This window comes from Balaenoptera physalus (genome assembly GCF_965194825.1).
Source record: "Balaenoptera physalus genome assembly, chromosome: 15".
NCBI classification, from domain to species: domain Eukaryota; kingdom Metazoa; phylum Chordata; class Mammalia; order Artiodactyla; family Balaenopteridae; genus Balaenoptera; species Balaenoptera physalus.
In genome coordinates, this window is record NC_138894.1 from 84,562,947 (window position 1) to 84,582,480 (window position 19,534).

The following is a 19,534-nucleotide window of genomic DNA, read 5'->3' on the forward strand; positions in this document are numbered from 1 at the left end:
ATTTGTTTATTTATTTATTTGTTCATTTATTCGTTGTTTTGTAAGTATACATGGAGCTCATACTATAGGCTGGGTACCGTTATGGGTAGTTAATAATAAGACACATCTGTGGTATCAAACGATTGGCAGTACAGTCAGGAAGATGGACACGCAAATGATTGTAATACAGTGCGTTAAGGTTTAGGCAGACGTAGTAATGAGTTCTGTGGAAGCTCAGCAGTGCAGAGGAGAAGAAAGGGTGTGTGCTGCAGGGTGGGAGGAGAGGGTGGGTCGTATCAGCAAGGAAAGACTTCCAAGGAAAATGTAACACCTTAAGTGAATCCTGAAGAACCAAGAGAAGGTAGCAATACAGGAATTGTGATGAAAGGGCGTTCCAGGTTGAGGAGCAATATAAGGAGATGGCTGAAAGCTAGAGAAAATTTGGTGGGTGCAAAAATTACGAGAAGTCCTGACTGGAGTTGGGATTATGTAAGAAGGGATAGTAGGGTAGCAGTGGGCAGGAGGGGAGGTGTGGAGATGAAGGAAATAGATGAGAGAGGTGAGAAGGGGTGAAAGGAGGGCCTTGAATGTCATGCTAAGTTAAAGAGTTTGGGTTTGGAGTTCCACTGGAGGATGGTGATTGGGTTAGCTTTTCAGGGAGGTTAGTCCCTGGCGGGTGGGGTAGGGATGCTGGTGGGAAAGACCAATGAAGGTTGCTGCTCAGCCTCTATATATGGGCTGCATAGAAGAGGGGGAAGTTAGTGAGGCAAAAGCATTCACAGGACCTGGAGCTTAGATGCCTCTCCTCTGGGAGCTCTCGCTGACCTCCACAAGGCTGCGTCCACCACTCCCTGGGCTCATGACAATAAAAGCACATGTTTCTGCCTACTTCAGTAGTGCTCTCTGAAAAGAGGGACTGTACCTTAGTCACTGTTATGCTTCCAGATTCTAGATTCTTCAAGGAGAGTGATTAGAAACAGGTGGAGGGTAGGTATCATAGGAGGTATAGACATAAATTGTACTGTGGAAGTCAGAAACCTAACACATAATAAGTGGTCAGAAATGTCTGCTGAAGTGAATTGATACATGAATTGAAAGCCCTTACCTTGCCAGCTTCCTCATTTGGTAGTGAGGCTTCAAAAAAGCAAGGATTTTGAAGAAAGTCTCCCTTCAAAGATCTTGTAGTTATTTAATCATGCTGAGCCTGCAAAGCAGAGGTAACATCTGCCTTTTTGGATTGTGATTGGGATAATTAGATATAATATATGAAAACAAACTGGCAGGTTTTTAGATCCTGAATACATTGTTGGTTTAATTTATAAATAAATTATGAGAAATGTGACCATTCCCTTTCATCCCCCTGTTTCTCAGATGGACTCTCCTCAACTCTCTATCTCTAGTATCCCTGTTTCTCCACCTACTTTTCCTCCGTGATTCACTGAATCACACCATGGGGTTGATGACCTGCCCCATGACTCACTGAAAAATGAAAGTTATTAGAGATGAACTCATTTATCTTCCCACAACTTTCCATCCTCCTTTATTAGTGCCCATACTCTCTGTCTCCCTCCTGTCACCTTGGAAGAAATGTGCCTGATCCCATCCAAGGGCAACACCCTGACTTGTATATGGATCTCATTTCATCTGCACATGGCTAATTGAGAATTTTCTTCTGTAATTATTCTCTCTCTTGCACCATCAATTTCTCTTTCCCTACAACATCACTTCCATCATATTATAATCATGCTGTAATTTCTCTTATCTTCAAAAAATCCAAGCTGCTTTCATCCCCATATATTCATATTTCTGCTCCAACTCAAACAATAGTTTTGCTTCACTGCTTCCTCCACTTTCTCCTTCACCTCCTTTTCTATCCCTAATCTCCTCTGATTGGGATCCTGCCCCACCCTACCACTGAGGTCACTTTTGACAAAGTTACTGATGACCTCCATGTTGTCGAATCCAATCGTTCCTTTACAGTTTTTGTCTTAGTTGACCTCTCACAAGCATTCAGAATGAATGAACTCAGATTTGGACTCTCTCTTGCTTAGTGAAACCACTTTCCTAATTTTTCTCCTACCTCATTCTTTGCTCTTTGTCAGTGTCTTTTGTTGGATTATTCTCCTCCGCTAGATCTTTAAATGAAGGAGTACTCCAATGTTAAGGGACCTGCTCTCTTCTCTGTCTAAACTGTCTCCCTAGATAATCTCACCCAGTCCACAGCTTGGAAAACTACACATTTGCTAATGGCTTCCAAAGATACATCTCCAGCAATGACCTTTCTCAACTGCCTACATGACATCTATACTACAGGTGTAATGGGTACCTCAAAGTTTACATGTTCCAAAAACAAAAACAAAACAAAAACTCTTTCATTCTCTTAAACCCAGTCTTTACCGTCATAGAAAATGACCCCACCATATCTAGTTGATATCTTTGACCTTTATTTTTCTCATTCTCTGCAAACACTCCATGAGCATGTTTCATATTTTTTCATTTTTCTCCATCCACTACTACAATTCTAATCCATGCCCCTACCATCTCTCTCCTGGAGTACTATAATAACCTCCTATGTAGCCTTACCTTCTACTCCCAATCCCTCATAACCCATTCTCCATATAATTCCAGGAGTGATATTTTCAATACTTAAATAAAGATTTTTCTATCCCAAGCTTAAAGTTCTCCAGGGACTTTCAATAGCACTTAGGATAAATCTGTTACCCTGTTGTAAATATCCTACATAAGCTGGCACCAGACCAACTTCTTCACCTCCTCTAGGACCACTTTCAACCTTACTTCTCCCTCTAGGTCTCTTTAATTTCATTAAACACATCAAGCTCAGTGTTCTTGATGGTTTCTCTGCATGGAACACTTTCTGCCTGATCTTGTCATGGCTGCCCCTTAGTCTAAATGTCACTCAGAGACAGCCTTTCATGTTTATCACACCATCCTCTAATAATTCTCTACACAGCAGCCATTGTTGTCTAATTAATTCCTTATCATTTGTCTTTATGTGTGTCTATCTGACCACTCCACTCCAAACTAGGATATAATCTTCACTAGAGAAGATTTTTTTTGTCCATCTTTTTCAACCCAATATCCTCATCACATAGAATAGTTCTGAGCACATAGTGGAGGCTCAAAAACTCGTATTGAATGAATGAATTAATCTCATCATATTATTGAAATAGACCTTTGCGATCATCCTGGTTGAAAATCCTCATTATACCAATGAGAAAACTGAGGCCCAGAGAGGAATAGTTATTCACTCAGAATCATTTAAGTTGGTAGTAAGAAATATCTTCAGCATTGGCCCCTTAGAAGCTTCTTTTGTTTGAATACCAGAGGCCTGCATGTAAAAAATTCAATATACTTCAAACCCTACTCTCCTTTCTGTGAGAACACATCACAGGACAGGTCAGCTCTGCAGGCTGGTTTCAGGAGGGAGCTCTGATGGGACATATGTCCTCCAACAGATAATCTCTAAAATCCCAAGAAGTCCTGCAGAGTAAAGAGCTGAGTTTCTGGAAGCCTGGGGAAACCATAGGCCTCAAACAGGTAGTTTCCACATTTGTTTGAAGAGAGGACAAATGCTGAACTTCGCTAGAATGATAGAAAACACATGTGTTTTCTCACTTCATATCCCAGAGAAGTTAGCTGTTAAAGGCTTAGCTTTTAGCTCCCATTTCTTCCACCCTTAAAAGACCAAATATGTGCCAACGTGGCTGCACCCCAGACATTTGAGCATTACGAGGCTGGAGAATTGGGTAGGGCCAAAAAGAAAGGCCTTGGATGTCATTAGAAGGTGTTTGGCTTTTGAAAGTTCTTTTCTCCCAAGTCACTGTTTCACCTTTAAAATTTTAAGCAGAGAATGATGTGATTAGATATGCATTTCAAAAGGATGACTTTGGCTACATACGCAGATCAGAAGAAGAAAAGATTGAGAATAAGGACCAGGTAGAAGATGTTATGCTAATGTAAATAAGACATGTTGGGGGCTGGAAAGAAGGCAATGGCCATAAGGATGGAGGTAAGTGGACAGATTTGAGGTCTAGCGAACAGGTATAATCATATTAAGGTCGTATGATCCACAAGACTTGATAACTATCTTCCCTGTTGTCAGGTGTGGTCACAGACTGATGCCAGGCCAATGAAAAGAAAGCGGAAGTGATGGGAGCAACTTTCAGGTCATCTCCTAGGAATTCTTACCCTGGGTTTTCTCTCCCTTTCTGCTGTCTCTGATTTTAGTAGCTGTCTATGATTAAGGCAACCTTAGAAGCCACATTTACAGGATGACAACTCCCCTTCTATTTTCAGAGTTTTATATGAGAAGGAAATATGCCTCTATCTTATTTAAGCCAGTGAAGTTTTAGATTTCCTTGTAACAGTGTAGCATTAATTCAACTCCAGACATGGAGGAAAGAATGTACCAATCCTGAACGGGCAGTGGTAAGAAGGGTTCCTGCAATAGCTTCCAAGTGCCAGTGCACACAGGAGCCATCAGTTAAGGATTCTGCACGACTAGTCCATCTGATAATTCCATCAAAGGAGGTTATAGAGGATATTGTCAAACCTATGTTTCTAAATTTTCGACAGCTTTGCTCCACTTGTATTATTTTAGCCAAAATAAGCAAAGGTGTACACCAAGATTTATGTAAAAGAGTACATATTACACTCTTACTTGTATTAGCAAAAACACTGAAATCAACATATACATCTAATAATATACAACCGAGTGACTAAATAAGTGGTGGTACATTCTAAAAATGCAATATTCATAATCATAATCCAGAAGAATACATAAGGCCATGGGAAACACCTTACTGTATAACATTGAACAATACAAAAATCGTTTTGATTCCCGTGCATTGACTATGCCAGAAGGAAAGGCATCAAATATATATTCTTGGAATTGGCTAAAAGCAATTATTTTAAATGATCAACAATTTCCACTTTTGACTAATTTCTGTCTTTCACTCATATAGTCCAAATTACTGAGGCTTTTACCTTATAGACAATGGACTTCTTCAACTAAATCAGTTGTAGTTATTCATTCAGTAAATGTATTGAAAAATCTAAAACCACTCTGTTCAATACAACAGTAGCCTTTAGTCACCTCTGACAATTCACGCTTAAAACTACTGGAAATTTAAAAAATTTAGAATTCAGCTCACAAGTTGCATTGGTCACACTTCAAGTGCTTATTAACCACATGTGGCCAGTGGTTACCATTTCAGTCAGCACCCATATTAGCATTTCTATCACTGCAGAAGTTCTGCTGGCCCACCATTTACCAGGACTTGTACTATGTGCTAGGGGGTTAGCAAGGAAAACAACACAGTTCTGTCCTCATGGGTCTCTCAGCCAAATAGGAGAGACAGACATACAAACAGAATTAGAGTGCGGTGTCATACTTGGACTTGTTCAGCTCCACTGCATAGAGCCTGGTCGGACATGGGTCCTGGTGCCATCCTGGGTACCTGCAGTTGGAGAGATCTTGGGCAGAACCTCCTGCCTCTCTAGGAATCAATGTCATGGTATAATCACTACATCACGTAAAGAAACAAATCCTAATTGACCAAGATTCTCAAGGAAGGGTTTGCGTTCTAGAAAATTTAATTTCTTCATTCATTCAGCAAATGTGTAGTGAATGTCTGCTCTGTACCAGGCATGTTATATGTCGTAGAGACAAAACTGATTATAATGGCCAAAGCCTCCACCCTCATGGAGATCACATTCTTGGGGACTGGGGCAGACAAGAGAAATATAAACACATACAATGTCTGGAATATCAGATAGTAATAAATGCTATAGAGAAAAAAATGGAGTAGAGCGGGTAGGGGGAGGGAGGTAAGGAATGCCAGGTTGTGAGGTGGGATTTGGGGAGTGGGAGAGGGAGTATTAATTTAAATAAGATGATCTTAGAACTTACCTATAGCTTGAAATAGGCAATTCTTACTGGATCTTCCATTTGAAAAAGTCTTCTGAAGTCCATGTGTTGTAGCAGACAAGACAAAATTAGTGTAATACTAATTTATAACCTGTATGAATTACTGAAGACTTTATGCAAGCCATTAACCCTCTCTGGTCCTCAGTTTCCCCACTTTCACATGAAGTGTTTGGACTGGATGGTGTCTGAGGACACTTCTGCTTCTTAAAGGTTCTGATTTAAGCACAGAGAGAAGGGGAAAAAATTCTCTGTGCCAACTCTTAGACACATACATTTGTTCAACATTAACTGAGAGCCAAACGTGCGGTGGGCTTGTGGCTGACCCTAAAGATAACAAGGTTGGGAAGCTGATTCTACCTTCAAGGAGCTCACAGTGAAACGAGGGAGATCAGCAAGCGTTTTCATCGTGACCTGGAGTCTTCACGTGCACTCCTCTGCTGCCCACTGAGAATCGAGGGCTCCCTGCCCTCCACGCCTCCCAGCCGTGCTGCACGATCATCCTGGAGAGGCATGGAGCCCGAGGCCATCAGTCAGGAGAGGCTGTTCAAAGAAGCCTGGGCAACACTGAATCCCCAGGGCCCAGCCTCTCCCTTCTGGAGAAATGTGTCCTAGATGGGGGAGTTGTCTCTGTGGAGGGCGATGATGATGGACGGCCCAAGGAAAGCATTTTTCATCTCCAAGCGGTACACGTGTGCATTCTCGCTCTGGGGCCAGGTTCTGACTGGGGCGCCTGCTGTTCTCTGTTTGCTTAGCTGTTGTCACCTTTTCCCCTCTCCTGACAAATGAACCCATTTCGCAGCCTGAGTGACTCATGACCGCTTTAGGAAGGCTAGATTAGCTCAATGTGGCAAAGGAGGAAAATAAAGACCATTACTCTTAATTTGACATCTTAAACCTCCATCTTCATCTGGGCATGCCCCTGCTGAAAAACCTATAATGATTCTGTCTGATCCACGGGATATTATCCAAGATCTATTTCCATCTGGCTCAGACAACAATCCCAACCTTCTCTCGCACAACTAAACTATGCAGAACCTCACTCGAACATGCCGTGGATTTTCCTATATCCACACCATATTCACACGGTCTGTTCCTACCACCCCCTTGCCCCAACCGTGTGGGCGCTGCAAAGCTGTCCCTGATGGCCCCAGGCCACTGCAATCTCCTGTCCTTTGAATGGTCATTCAGCACCAGCTGCACAAAGCCTGAGGTGCTGAGTGTTTTTGTTCACAGATGAAAGTCTGAAATTCCCGTGATTTCTGGGTCAGAGACACTTTGTCCTCCCCTCCTCTCTAACCACACCAGGCCGAGTGCCCAGTGCATGGAAATTGCTGCACAAAATCTAGTTAGCTCATTGATTCTCTCAGTGGTCCTCTCTAATGTGCTCTAATTCCATCAGCAAGCAGGCAGGGGACCAAGCTTTTCATAGCTTACGGCTTGGTCAGCCTAAGATGAGGCTAGGTTTTACTAGCCCAAGAACAGGCACAGGAACAGTTGTGTCTGGACTCCTGGGCCAATGTTGACCAGTGACTCCATGAGTCAGGCATTTCTGATTCAGGGAGAACAAATTTCTGAACCAAAAATATATTCAAATGGCTGGCTTAGTCACCAATTCAATTTTGCTTGTGCACATCTGCCCTACATAATAGATGGGTCTCTCTCATCTCTGGAACCTTGCAAGTTTGTAAAATAATTGTACTTAGAACTACACCATTAAAAGGATTGTAAGTAAAAGAACCTTGAATGTCTCTTTACACCAGTGGTTCTCAAACTCTAGGGTGAATCCGAATCACCTGGCTGACTTGTTCAAGCCCAGGGCTTGGGCTTCACCCCCAGAGTTTCTGACACAGTAAGTCTGAGGTGGGGCTGGAGAATTTGTATTTCTAATGCGTCTCCAGGTGATACAGATGCTTCTGGTCACACTGTGAGACCACAGCTCCATCCTAACACTTTCATCTTTTTGTTCATTCTTCCCAAGGCTTTGTCTACATAATGCCATCTTTTTATATAGCTATTATCATAGTGTATGTGGAATTTGTCCATTTAAATTCTTTTTTCTGAATTATAAAGTGTCTATCCCCAGCCCATGATATGAACTTATAGGTTAATATAACTCTAAGATAAAACTTCACTAAATAAAATGACCTGTTGGAGTTTGAGATGAGAAGGTACCCTAAGAACCCTTGTAAGAATTATTTAACACTTGTACAAGAATAGAGGGTATTAAGGCGACATTCAGCCCAAAGTAATTCAATGAGGAGATAAAATTAATTTGGGGTTCAACTTTTTGTCTGTTTTATTCATTTCTATATCTCCAGCTCCTGGAACACACTAGAAGGCATCCACTAAATATTTGTGGAATGAATGAATGAATTTAACAAATAAAGATTTCCTTCATATACTCTGGGTAATTTAGAGGTCTCTAGAATGGGTGTAAGTGCAGGCAGTTGGGCAAAGTTCCTATAGTACTTGAATACTTTGCCTCAAAACAAGCCACTTATTAAAGAAGAATCATTAACAAGTTGCAATTGGTTTTCAGGCTCTGCAAAGGATTCCTACCTGTTACGTGTAAGCTATCTCCTTTGGATAGTTGAGCAAAGAACCCTACCTCCACTGGCATGGTCTGTGTGGTACATGGGTCCACCCGAATGCTGTTACACAAGGCTTTCTATTTTAAATTAGAAACCCTTCTGTGCACAGATCCGTTCTGAATCAGAAAGTTAATGCAACCTGGGAAGCATTGTGAGGGACCCAGCTTTCTACTGTGCATTACATGAAAATGCCAAAGCCTTTTCCTTAATGCCATTCCAATTAAAGCAAATAAGTTAGGCCATATTGTTGGCTACACCAGTGCCCTCTGACCAAAACAAAATAGAGTTCTCTATGCATGTGCTTTTTAACATTTAATCAATAAACCGGAATGATTTGAAGGTCTGGCTGTCTTAGTAAGGGGATGTGTAAACACAGAGCAGTAAGTTAGATTTAAGGAATTTTCTAAAATGAGGGAAAATTACGTTATAAAGGTGACATTAACATTCCAAAGGACTAAAACCTGGGGACGTTAGGGTCCCTGAGCCGTGTGGGGACGGATCTATGCAAAGCATGACACATACTCAGATCACTCTTGGGATGTGGAAGGTAAAATCTGTCAGGAATAGTGGCTTCATTCCGAAGCTGCAGGAAACTTTTCTCGACCACTGGGCAGCTGCTCTGACTAACACCTTTGACAGATTCTGAACTCATTTCACCCCCTGCCATCTCCTGGCAAAGAGCAGCTGAATGGGAACCTCCCTGGTGGCGCAGTGGATAAGACTCCGCGCTTCCAATGCAGGGGGCCTGGGTTCCATCCCTGGTCTGGGAACTAGATCCCACATGTGTGCCGCAACTAAGAGTTCACATGCAGCAACTAAGGGGCCCTGGAGCTGCAGCTAAGGAGCCCACCTGCCACAACTAAGACCCCAAGCAACCAAATAAATAAATATTAAAAAAAAGAGCAGCTGAATGCTAAAGGGGTCTTTTCGCAAACATTCTTGCTAATGACCCAATGGTGAAAGTGCTGGCTGGGCTGCCTGCCTCTCTGGCATGGTCGTTACAATATTTCATTCTTCTTGCTTAATTTCAGGCAGTGCTTCCTCCATACATAAATATATCAAGCTACCTAAAAACCAGAACTTTTATCTGCATAGAGGGATTTAGAGAGTTCATTTCTCTTGCTCTGTAGGACAAGAAAAATCATTGCTTCCCCCTTTGATTTCGAGATTTGATTTATGCAGGTTTACCTTGCAAGCTTCTGTTTTAGTTGTGCTCACTCTCAGGTTGGTGTGCATTTGCTTGGATTTACTGACCCGAGTTTAATTCTTGATTTATAATCTGTAGGCTTCAGAAGGATGAATTTTGATTTAGGGTAACACATTCTATATGGCTTATATTTCCCACTCAGAGTCAACTATTAGTTGGTTTTAGCACAATTGAATTATGGGCTTTTCCTAGAAGACCCTTTTGGATGAAATTAAGATGGATTGAAAACCAAATATTTCCTACATACTACATGAAATAAAGTTCCCTCTCTACAAGTCTGACTGACGTGAGTTGGGTTCTCCAGAGAGGAGTACCCAGGCTTCTCCCCAGTTCAGGTTATTTGCAGTTGGGCATTGGAGTCCTCTGGTCCTTCCCTCGTGATCATAGATTTGTTTCCTCATTCATTCATTTTCAAAAATATTTCCAAAGATGTTTCACAATGTGTCACATCACAGGATAAGCATACTCTTCTCCTAAAGTTCTACACCTTTCTATGCCTTGATGAAAACCCAATGTTCTGAATCATCCAAAAAAGACAGCTTTATTTTTTTAAAAAAAGACCTCGCATACTAGTCTCAATGTATATATAATTTAGTGTGTTCTTCTATTCGGGTCTTTGAGATCTATATTCTAAAAGCAGGCAGCTCTCAATATCCAATTAATGAAAGAGGTCTGTTCTCCAATTGCCCTGGGGTAACAGGCAATGGTTTTCAAAATGTTAAAACAAATGCACCAGATGCATGAAACGTATACGGGACCGCTCTGTACTACCTCTTACAACTGCATGTGAACTTACAATTATTTCAGAATAAAATTTTAAATTAAAAAAATGTACTTCTTTCAACTCAACTCTCCATTGAGTAAAAATGGACATAAAGCCAAACTAGTGTCTTGATGGAAGGTGGCTTATTAACTTTCAGTTACGGGATCAATCAGACCATTATGGACCTCCATCCCTTCACCTTCAAAAAATGCAATAATCAAACATCAGAATGACATCACCCACTTTGAATATTCTGCAGGTTGATTAGAAAATTTGTGGAAGTGTGAGGCTTGGAAAAACATGGAAGGAATTTTACAAATCCTGTCTCATCTGCGTGAAAGCTATGAGGCAGTAAAGATCTTAATGAATGCATAGTGGGAATAAGATTTACTAAGGGCTTATACCCAACCTTCCATCGGGGAGCAGGGGGGAGGGTGGGCAGGGCGTGGCTCTCAGGTGAGGGCAAGCAAGGTGCAGAGGAAGGTGACAGCTGGGAAGACAAGAAGTTGATGGAAGAAAAAGCATTTAAAAAAAAAAAAAGACTTGCTAAGATTCATCTGGTGTTCCAACATCTCTTCGGGATTATATAATATCGAACAAATAAATAAACAAATAAATAAATAAAAGGAAATGTTATTTCTAACCAAATTTCCTTCTTTCCTCACCTCCACTACCACTCTCACCCTTAACCCTGCCTGTTCCTCACTAGATTCCTGCCACTGGCTACAGGCCTCAAAAAAGAACACTTGAAAAGGAATATTTATTTATTAGGATACACTCACTACTCATTCATTGGCTCTCTCTCACTCCACAGATTTTGGACAGGGTCCTCACTTGGGACGCTCCAAGGGCCCCTGTGGATGAATTGAAATCAAGCATTGAACGTAATAAGAGTGCTGTGGTGTTTTAATGGCTTGAAGGTTTCTTCACCATACTTCTTCTATATTCTGGTAGAGCAGACTTGAGTTTCTCAACCTTGGCAATACCTGCACATTATTTTGGGCGTCCTGTGCACTTAACAGCATCCCTGGTCTCTACCCCTTAGGTGAACAACAACTTTCCAGTTATGACAATCAACATGTCTTTAGACATTGCCCAATGTCCTCTGGGGGGCAAAGTCAACAACCCCAGTTGAGAACTACTATGGTAGAGGAAACACCCCAGACCCTTGGTATTGGGATATCTGCTGTTGGAGAAGCATATTTGAGAATGCATTTGAGAATGCAAAATACAGTGGCCTTTGCCACGTGGGTGGCTTCAGGAATGAACAAACAGCTTATAATCCTTTCTATCCCCAGAAGCATTAACAGTAGGCTGGGCACAGTAAAATAAGGCTGGTAGGTTAAGAAAATAGCTAAAAGGACAAAGGGAACTCATTTCTGGGGCCCTTACTATGTGCTGGGTGCTTTGCATATATGTTCTGATTTCATCTTCACAGCAGCTCCATGTTTAAATGAATAAACCAGACATCTGAGAGTTAAGACATTTATCCAAGTTCATGCAGTTAGTAAATAGAAGAGCTGAAATTTGAACTTCAGTCTGCCCTGCTTTCTAAGAGTTGAGATAAGGCTAAATCCAAAAAGTCTGAAGTTTGTCATGCAGATTCCTTTTTAAAACTGTCCAAAAAGAAGCAGTTGGACCCTATGTCTGTCTCCTTTGACATTTCTCAAACCCCAGCTGGATGGTGTTGCCCACAAGATGGGATGGAAGGAGGTTAAGGATGTTAATGAAGAAGATGATTTAGACCTCTGAGCCCTTGCTGGAGATCTGTGATCAAGTCACCAGGAAATGTCACAGCTCCTGGGTAAACCGCAGGGGAGGGCGGACTGTTGTGGTCCCGCTGTTGCTGAGCTGGAACCGTGCCATGGAGAGATTCAGCAACAGCGTCTTTCCCTTTATACTTCATTGGAAGATTTCAATTCCCATTTCTCCAGATAATCCAGAAGTATATCCGGGATCTGAGTCTGTTACTGATTGTTCAGTTTGCTGGTTTCATAAGCAAATACTTCCCCCTGGTGGCACTTGTTAGTCACTGCATGTACTACCTCTCAGAACTCACCCCTGGGAAACTCTGAGGCTGCAGTTTAGGACACAATTTTCCCTCACCCTCCCAACCCTGGTAACTCCCCACGCAGCCATTGAAGGCAGAGAAATACTTCCTATGATTTTAACCCTTTAAAATGTATTGATCCTTGAATACGATCTTTCTTGGTTAATGTTTCATATGCTCTTAAAAAGAATGCATATTTCACTATTGTTGGTGTATTGTCCTATAAATATCGATAAAAACAAGACGTTTGATAGTGTTTTTCAGGTCTTCTAGAACATTCCTGATAGAACTTTCTATCTACTTGTTCCACCAAGGGGGTGGAACCTCAAACATCTACGAGCCACGTGAGGTTGTTTGTTCAGCTTACAGTAACCTGGTGTCTCCCTTCTTTGTCCTGCTTCATGGGATGTGACCCTATGTGTTCATGGCTTGATATTTAGCAAAAAACAAAACAAAACAAAAACAAGGGAAACCTTATGCAGATTTCTGGATCTCTTGATCTGGTTCTTTCCTTTCTGTGCTTTGCCTTGCACACTCCCACCAGCTCAGTCTCCCAGACCTCAAAGAGCTGTCTCTTCTTCTCAGTGACACTGTGGTGCTTTGCTTGGGCTCCCCCTCCTTGTGTGACTGCCAGAAAGTGCCTGTACACAGAAAGGCAGCGTCCAGCAGGCTTACCTTATTTATTTTCCTTCTCTCAGTGATCCCAGTCCTGTTCTGCCCCTTGTCTAATATGTGAAAATAGTTGTTTCATATGTTTAGTTCAGTTGTCTGATTGCAAGTCTGGAATCTGTTACACCATCAGAGTCCAGAGTTGAAGTCCCCAGTTGCCTGATATTAATATAGCCATACTAGATCTCCATAGGTTATTAGGTGTCGAGACTATCTTTTTCTGACTTTTTAATTTAAGTTTTACTCTGTCCTTAAATTTTTGGCTTTTTTTTTTTTTAACAGCACGTAGTTGGAATTTTAAAAACATAGGCTGAAAGTCATTTTCTTTTAATTCAAATGAGTAAGGTCTATTTACATTTGTGGTAATTAATATTATAATGAGCTTTATCTACCATTTTGTTTTGTGCCGTTTGAGTTACTTTCAGGAGAGGCACCTATAAAGAAGTGAAGTAGGCGGAACTGGGCAGAAAGAGAAGGTGAGCAAAAATGCAGATTATTACAACTGAGGCCTCAGCTAATCCTATGGGGAGCTCTGGAGCTGAGATAGCCTTTTAGAAAGTTCCAAGTGGAGACAAGAGGGGCTGGGTCTTACGTCCTTGTATCAGCCAGTCATTGGCCGTGGGCCACCGCTTACGAGGAACATGACCTTGGATATGGCAGTTCCCCAAGCAAAGGGCCATTCTCTGTGAGAGTCATAATTATAAATTATCAGCAGCTGATAGTTCCAGATGCTGAGACCAAGGTACCTGGGCTCTTGGAAGGGGATCTGGGTGGCATAACACAATATCCACTCACTGAGGATTTCCTGGTGGGGGGATTATAGAATCTTAGAATTATGTAATCTCTAGTTGGAGGATGCCCTCCTTCTAAGGTGAGGTTTGAATATCCCTTGCATAGGTTTGGTGTTGTCTGAGCTGAGCCTGGAGAAATGGAGATCTTTGCACAAGGGGATACTGGCGAGGAAAAGAAACAAGAAGAAGGGGTAGTGACATGAGGGGCAGAGACAGAACATGCAGAACAATCTCTGCCAGAGCAGGATTCTGGATATGCAGACAACTATTGTAAAGGGGAACAGCAAGCTGTAAGGTCGTTAAGAGTAAGCCAAATCAAATAAATATAAAATTACTCTTGGAGATTGTTCTCGTCCCGGTTCTATGGCTGGCTAGCTGTGTGGCATTCGGTGTGTTACTTAATTTCTGAGAGACTCATTTTATTTTCCTATGCAAATGGGGAATAATAATACAAACTTCCTCATATAGTTTCAATGAAAATTAAATCAGTGACCCACAGAAAGCTGGAACCCCAAAAGGTGATAACCTTAGTGCTAGAGCAGAGCAATAAATGTCTCACTACACATATGCACACACATAAGACCCAGCCCCTCTTGTCTCCATTTGGAACATTCTAAAAGGCTATCTCAGCTCCAGAGCTCCTCATAGGATTAGCTGAGGCCTCAATTGTAATAATCTGCATCATTGGTCACCTTCTTTTTCTGCCCAGTTCCGCCTATTTCACTTCTTTATAGGTGTATCTCCTGAAAGTAACCACTAATAAACCTGCCTGTGACATTTTGTCTCAGAGTGGTTGCTGGGTATTTAATCAAGAGCAGTTTGTGTCAGAGTGGATCTAAGAAGTGGTCCAAGGAGAAATGGGAGGGACACGGACAGTTTTTGTTATAAAAAACTGTTGCTGAGCATATCGGTATAACATTTTAAAAATTGTGTTGCATTTTCTAATAGGGAATATGCCTTTATATCAAGTACAACTCCTTACCTAACGTCCATGATGTCCCTGTAAGTTTTCAGAAATGCCTCCTCATGCCATAATAGGAACAGGCAAGACTCCATCACTTACGGCAGTGTCCAGAACAGGAGGCTTCTCTTCCTCCTGACTCTCCCGTCCTGGCCTTTTCCTGGCTCCTCTTTGCCATCTTCTCAGGTAAAGCGTTGCCCCCATCCAACAGCAGAGGGCACCCAAGCCCATATTCTGATCCCAGAGACACACAGATTCCCACAGCCTTAGGGCACTTAATTTCAGAGAACTTTGGTGCTGAAGACTAAAATCAAACTATCAGTCTAGAGTGAAGAGTATAAAAAACTAACAAAAGCAAAATTCACAAATATTGAGAAAACTGACTCCTGGAATAAACCCAAAGCACAAGAGGAGGCTCAGACCCGGGCTGCATTTTAGCTGTCTCACCTCAGTGCCTCATTTTCTGAAATCTCTGAGCCAATGAGTCAAATGCCTCCATAAACTCCTCTGGTCACCCTCCCATTCAGTTCAGCTTTGCTCCTCTTCCACTTACTGGACAAAGGTCACTAGGAAGCAAATAGGACCAATCACAGTCATGACCCCAGATGGCCTCCAGATGGAAAGGAAAGGATAGTAGGCTTTTCCCTCCATTGACAGCTGGTGTCCACAGTCTAGGCTCATTGACTTAGGTACCACAGAATGTGTAATAATCTTAGAAGAGAAATTAGAAGCATATATCTTGCCTTATTGCTCACTGGTGATCAAGGATGTCTATATCTATTTTGCATGGAGCCCAGCAGATTAATCACATAAAACAAAAGTATGTTCTCAGAATATGAACTAGGAGAGTGGACACAATCTAGGAGTAATAGCATATGAAACTCTTTCTAATGTTCTAAGGAAAAAAAGCAAATAAAGAAAATCATGAACATTACAGTTAGAAGGTTCCTTGAGATCATCTCATCCAAACTTTCTAATTTTGCAAATAAGGCAACAAGACTCAGGGAATCAAAGGGTGAATCATCGAAAAAGAGAACAAGAAACCAGCAGTTGCCGGGTTTATTCAGATGCGTAGTTAATTTATTTGCATTGCTATAGTGTATTCTCTTGTTCACATAGATAATGATTTATTAACACACTCGGTTTGTGTTCAGTGTTTTACTGTTGTAAGCAATGTGTTATGTGTGTCCTTATGCATATTTTCTGGCACTCACAGGGAAAAGTTTCTCTAGGGCAATTATCTAAAAGAGGATAGCTGGACTGTAGAGTACACAAATTTGCAAGTTTTCTAGATAATGCCATACTGTTTTCCCAAAGTGGTGGACATAATTTACATTCCAACAAGCGGTGGGCTAATATTCCCATTGTTCCGTATCCTTAGCAACTTTCTAATTTTTGGAATTGTGTAACTTCATAATTTTGTCAGTCTGGTTGGTGTTTCATCATGGTTTTAATTGGATTTCCCTGATTACTAAAGAGACTGAGCGTATAGTTTAAGTACTAAAAATGTTTCTTTCTCTGTAAACACTTATTGTCCTTTCCCCATTGTTCTGCTTTTCGTCTTATTGATTTGTAGTAGCCCATTATATATTGTGGATATTTCTCCTATGATGCTACATTTGTCAGGTTAAAAAAAAAAATCTATTTCTAGTTTGTTAAGAGACGTTAGTAGTGATCAAATGTTTAATGTCATCAAATATTCCTTTAGCATTTATTGAAATGATTCCATAGTTTTTCTCCATCAGTCTCTTCACATGATGTGGCAGGCACAAAGCTGTTTACATCCGAATCCCTGGAACCTGTGGCTGGTAGCCTACATGGTAAAAAGCACTCTGCAGAGGGGGGTTAAGCCTAAAAATCTTGAGATGGAGAGACGATCCTGGATTATATGTATGGGTGGGTCCGGTTTAATTGCATGATTCTTAAAAATGAAAGAGAGTGGGTCAGAGAGATATGGTATTAGAAGGACTCGACCCACTGTTGCTGGCTTTGAAGATGTAGAAAGGCAACCATGAGCCAAAGAATGCAATGGCCTCTAGAAGCTGCGTCAGCACTCGGTTTACAGCCAGCGAGAAATAAGATAGCTCAATTCTGCAATCACAGGGCTCTGGGTTCTGCCAACAACCCAAATAAGCAAGGAAAGTGATTCCCTCCTGCAGCCTCCAGAAAGTAATACAGCCTCACCAGTACCTTCCTTTTAGCCCAGTGAGATCTGCGTCAGACTTCTGACCTTCTGAATGGTAAACTCCTATTATTTAATCCATTAACTTTGTGGTGATATATTACATCAAGAATGGAAAACTAATACATATGGCAAATCACATTAATAGATTTTCTATTTTGAATCAATCTTTTATATCCCACTTGGAGTTTCAGCTTACACAAGCAATGGTTATTATTCAGCTAAAGACTCCAGGGGACCCCTTTGTAAACTTCTGGAATTCTTTATCTACATATGTTCCTCTTCTCCAGTACTTTCTCCAATACTTCTTCTTTTTTTTTTGTCTCATTCACTCAGTGAGAACGCATATTCCACTTGTGATCTCCTCCCTAGACTATCATCCAGAAAGTATAATCCTCTCTAAAGATTACATTCCTGCACTGCCTGTTCCCCATATCTAATAGTAATGGTATTTTCAAATACCTTGTTGTTTACGGCAGGAAGGTAAATCTGTTTCCACTCATAGCATTATTGCATTGTATTCTGGTCCCTTTCAATATATATGTGTATATTTGTTTTAGAATCATGCATAGACCACAGGCTGTTATATTTCTCCTTAATTATCTTTGATGAGGCAGTTTCATCTCAGCTTGCTATTTCCCCAAAATAGAACAGGATGGATATTCTTGACTCTCTTCCATATTCATTCAAAAAGTCACTAGAACCTCTTTCTCTAGATACTGGGTGGAACGTTGCTGTTGGGTGAAAAGTGTATCTGAGGGGAGATTACCAGAACTTGGGGTATATCCAACCCTGGAATTCTGTTTCTGAGTTTCTCTGTAAATGTAGGAGTATCTTCACTGATTTTAGTATATGTTTTAATCTTTCAAGGATGGCTAGCACCTAGGTTTTGGGTTTCATCATATAGCCATGAGTCAGTTACCCACTTTGGTGAAAAGTTGTGTAACAGTGAACCATCTCCTGATACTGTTTGGTGGGTGATGTATAATTTCTACTGAATTGGGCCTATTGCTGACAAGTTGGTTCATGTCCATATAACACCTCTCCTTTTTGGAAGCTGGACCAGAAAAGACAGTGTTAAAGTAGGTTCATGCAGCTTCTCTTCTTACCCTACTATCTCTGCTAATCTATAGAACTGGAATAAACCATGAATTTGTCTTCCCTGCTTTATATGTGTCCTATTTATGCTCCAGTCTTATTAACCAAGCACAGAGATATTCGTTGGGGCCTTCAGAAATTCTTATCCTTTTTTCCACTGAACTTTGATCTTAAGAAGCATTGTTCTTTGTCAACTTCAGATCCATCTCAATTTGATAAAAATAAAATTGCATTGACAGATATTTTTCAGATTGTAGTATGAGGTTAGGGACCTTTCTTAGATGTAGCATAGCTGAAATTTTCTGTATCATTTCAGTGTGATGGATGGCAGAGCTTTAGGTAAGTATACAGTTACTTTACCACATTTGCTGGACAAAAGTAAAGCCTTCCAAAATTCTCAAAAAAAAAAAAAAAGGAGCAAATTCTTCCATTCCGTCTCCCATCACTGCAGCAAGGTGGGACACAGAACACTTCTTTTCCCTCCCCAAGTCTTTGGTTCTGGGTTCCTCTGGTGTAACTTGTCTTTTTCTGTAATTAAGTCCACATGATTATTCGCCAGCAGTCCTTTCGAGGTTATGATTGTTGTAATGTTGGTACTTCCAAAGAGACTGTAATGTGGGGAGAAATAGTCCTTACACAGACTGGAGACATTTAATTGAGATTCATTGTGCACATTAAAATGCAAATGTTTGTGACGTTCATCATAAGAGCGCACACTATCTCATGCAATATTTAACAGGGCCCACAGCACAGTGCAATTAAGAGCACATTCCAGAGAAATGTGATTTTCGCCAGGATAGAATATACCTGATTAGGTAGGGAAGGTAAAATGAAATCAGAGCAGCCTGGTTTAGTGTGGTCAATTACAAATGCATTCTTACAATTGCTTCATTATGGGAAATCCAAACTAAGAGAGAAATTTCTCTGAGTGATCTGAAAATTCATTCCCTTCCTGTTAGACAGCATGAATAGGATGTTAAATGTTATCCTTCTACCTGTAATTACAAGGATTAACACCTAAAATCCAGAATATGCTGTGAGTTCTTCCATCAGTATTTTATATCTGCCCTTAAAAAAAGATAATTGAGAAAGAGATGTGCTTTACTTTAGTTCAAAGTTAAGCAAACATTGAACAAAGACAGAGATGCCTGGTGTGACTGGTCAACTACTCTGGAGCCTTTCAGCTCCTTCTCTTCAGACCAGAAGGGGAGAAAAAAAAGTATACTGTTGTAAAGTTCTCATACTATAAGTGATATAATATCATTTGAATGTGGTTATAAGTTAAAGATGTGT

The 19,534-nt window shown here is 41.0% G+C and overlaps 1 long non-coding RNA gene across 1 annotated transcript in view; it reads right to left on the reverse strand.

The window, feature by feature from the left end:
- The window catches only part of LOC309643635, a 37,695-nt gene continuing 18,161 nt past the window's right edge, over window positions 1-19,534 (reverse strand). The window contains exon 2 of the long non-coding RNA XR_014253918.1: window positions 1-19,534. This exon is cut by the window's right edge and continues 12,925 nt beyond it. This is a non-coding gene — a long non-coding RNA (uncharacterized lncRNA).